At 42.9% G+C, this 3,115-nt stretch overlaps 1 pseudogene; it reads left to right on the forward strand.

Moving 5' to 3' along the window:
- Window positions 1–896: 896 nt before the first annotated feature.
- Window positions 897–2,019, forward strand: LOC111257058 (annotated as a pseudogene).
- Window positions 2,020–3,115: the final 1,096 nt, after the last annotated feature.

Consider the following 3,115-nt stretch of genomic DNA (forward strand, 5'->3'; position numbering starts at 1 on the left):
GTATACCATCATTTCTTTTGTCTTAATCTATCGTATCCGTTGCGTAGATGTATTTTTTTTCATGAGTTAGATGTTGGGTAAACTTAAATCTTAATGTTTAATCTCATGTTGTTGTTGTCACGAGTCCAAGACTTGTATTTTGGAGATCATTTAATTAAATTTTAGATTTGGTCCATGTATGTCATGAACTTGTAATCTTAATTGTTGAACTCGTATAATGTTTAAAATTGCTCTTTATGGTTCATGTGGTGATGTGCAATTTGTACGGTTGGTGTTGCTCGATCTTGGGCTTGTTGTGAAACACCTACCGGGACTACCGGATTTGTCTCTTATTATGTTGAATTGTGCCGAGTCTTGCATCTCTAGGCGTGAGTTGTCAGTTGACACGTCGCAAGACGAGTAAGTGTTGGCTCTCATCCTATTGGCATGACCGTCAATTCTCTTAATTCGAGTTCGTCAATTCACTTAATTCGAGTTCAAATTGGGCGGTTCTCACAGTTTCGGTAAAACTACTCTTGTTAGGAAGGTTTATGAAACTAAGGAGCTGTTTGGATACGAGGTGCTAAACTTTAACAGTGTCACATCGTATGTTCGAATGCTAATTAGGAGAACTAAACATGAGCTAATTATAAAACTAATTGCAGAACCCTGTGCTAATTCGCGAGACGAATCTATTAAGCCTAATTAATCCATCATTAGCAAATGGTTACTGTAGCACCACATTGTCAAATTATGGACTAATTAGGCTTAATAGATTCGTCTCGCGAATTACACTCCATCTGTGCAATTAATTTTGTAATTAGCCTATGTTTAATACTCCTAATTAGCATCCAAACATCCGATGTGACAGGTGTTAAACTTTAATAAGGGGTATCCAAACACCCCCTAAAGAAGACATGGCAAAAAACTTTCAGTGTCATGCCTGGATCACTGTGTCACAGTCATTTATCAAAATTGAGTTGCTAAAGAAAATGATCAGTGAACTTTTAGGCAATGATTCACTGAGAAGACTTGAAGTTGAAGGGAAGGCATTGGATGTGGAATACCTCGCCAACTATCTCGGGGACAAGCTAAAGGAGAAGAGGTATTTTATTGTTCTTGATGACTTGTGGACCATTGATGCATGGAAATGGATTACAAATTGATGATGCCACTAGGTTCACTGAAACATTACAAATTGATGATGCCACTAGGTTGCTGCTAAGAAAGACAAACAAAAGACATGAGGACATGGAAAACGATAAAAGCTTGTGGAACACAGTTAAACAGCTAGTAGAAAAGTGTGGTCGTTTACCATTGGCTATACTAACAATAGGATGCATCCTTGCCTCTAAAAAGATTGAGGACTGGGGAAACTTTTATAAGGAACTTCATTCGGAGCTCGAGATCAACCCAAGCCTTGAAGCACTGAGGAGGATAGTGACCCTCAGCTACAACCACTTGCCATCTCATCTTAAGCCATGTTTTCTGTACCTAAGCCTTTTTCCAGAGAATTTTGGGATATAAAGAAGGCGTCTGGTAGATAGATGGATAGCAGAAGGGTTTGTTAAAGCCAGGATTGGGACGACCATTGAGGATGTTGGAGAGAGTTACTTTAATGAGATAATAAACCGAAGTATGATTATAGCATCAAGCAGAGCGAATATAGAAGGGAAGGTTAAGAGCTGTCGGGTCCATGATGTCATGCGTGATATCATGGTTTCATTTTCCAGAGAGGAAAATTTTATTTATTTGATTCATGGTAGTGAAAGTAGTGCAGCAGAGGAAAACTTCCGTCACGTTGCATTTGCATACCATGGCAGCAAGTGGCCAAAGCCAGGCATAGATTGGAGCCATGCTCGATCACTAACTTATTTTGTTGAGCGGATAAGCATGGACACCACACCTTTGGTTTGTTTACCTAAGTTAAGGATGCTAAGAGTTTTGGATTTAGTGGACGCACATTTTACAATCACACAAAATGATATGAACATCATAGCGTTGTTGCGTCACTTGAAACACCTGAATGTCAAGACTTAATAGAGTTACAGATATTAGAGGTTGCCAAGAGGAATTTCCAGCTTAATAGAGTTACAGATATTAGAGGTTGTGGACATCAGCAGAACTTGTAGCAAAGCAATTCAAGAGCTCGGGGAGCTGAGGAAATTAAGAAAATTAGCCGTGGAAATAAAATGGGCTACCGAGAGAAAATGCGAGACACACTGTGCTTCTATTGAGAAGCTCTCTTCCCTCCGTTCTCTTGATGTGATAGCAGACCAATGCCCATTTCAGTGGTCGTACCCTCCTCCCACCTGAGGAGCCTCAAGTTGAAGGGATATATAGGAGAGATGACCGACTGGTTTAGGAATCTCACACAGCTAGAGAAGATTTTCTTAGCAGAGAGCCAAATGAAGGAAGACAAAACCATGGAGATACTTGGGGTTCTGCCAAAACACATGCTCCTTCGATTTGATTTCCGTGCATACCTTGGGGAGAAACTAGTGTTTAGAACCGGAGCATTCCTGAACCTCAGCACACTTCAGGTTTGGCAACTGGAGGACCAGATAGAGATGAGATTCGAGGAGGGCACCTCACCCCAGATGGAAATGATAGAAATCGAATGGTGCAACTTGGCATCAAGCACCTGCCAAGGCTCCCGACTTTTTTGGTTTTTAGCCCTTTTTATGAAAGATTTTTACAAATAGACCCCTGACGGAATCAATTCCAAAAATGGACCCTTAGCTTGGCGCCATCCACGCTGGCGCCAAGCTACAACGACTTGGGACGAGCCATCAGTCGATCAAGGTCGATGTGTCAGAGTGGATCACGGCGAGGTGATGTTGTACGACAGCGGCTCGACCAGGTGCGGCAAGATGGCACCTGGTGCCTCTCACCCACGTGGATCGTCAAGCGGCAGGACGTGGTTCTACGGAGGATCATCCAAGTTCTGCAGGTGCGACAGCTCCTAGGCATCCACCACTTAAAAGGAGGTAGCCTTGCTTGCCGGACCGCTCGATCCCCGAGTTGCAACAGGCACAGGGAGTGGGACGGCGCGCAGCGTGTTTCGACCAAGAGGCTCAAACCTAAGGCTGCTCTCACCACTCGATTATATAGGTACCTGACGGGCCTCTGGGTC

Source organism: Setaria italica, chromosome IV, assembly GCF_000263155.2.
Source record: "Setaria italica strain Yugu1 chromosome IV, Setaria_italica_v2.0, whole genome shotgun sequence".
Taxonomy (NCBI): domain Eukaryota; kingdom Viridiplantae; phylum Streptophyta; class Magnoliopsida; order Poales; family Poaceae; genus Setaria; species Setaria italica.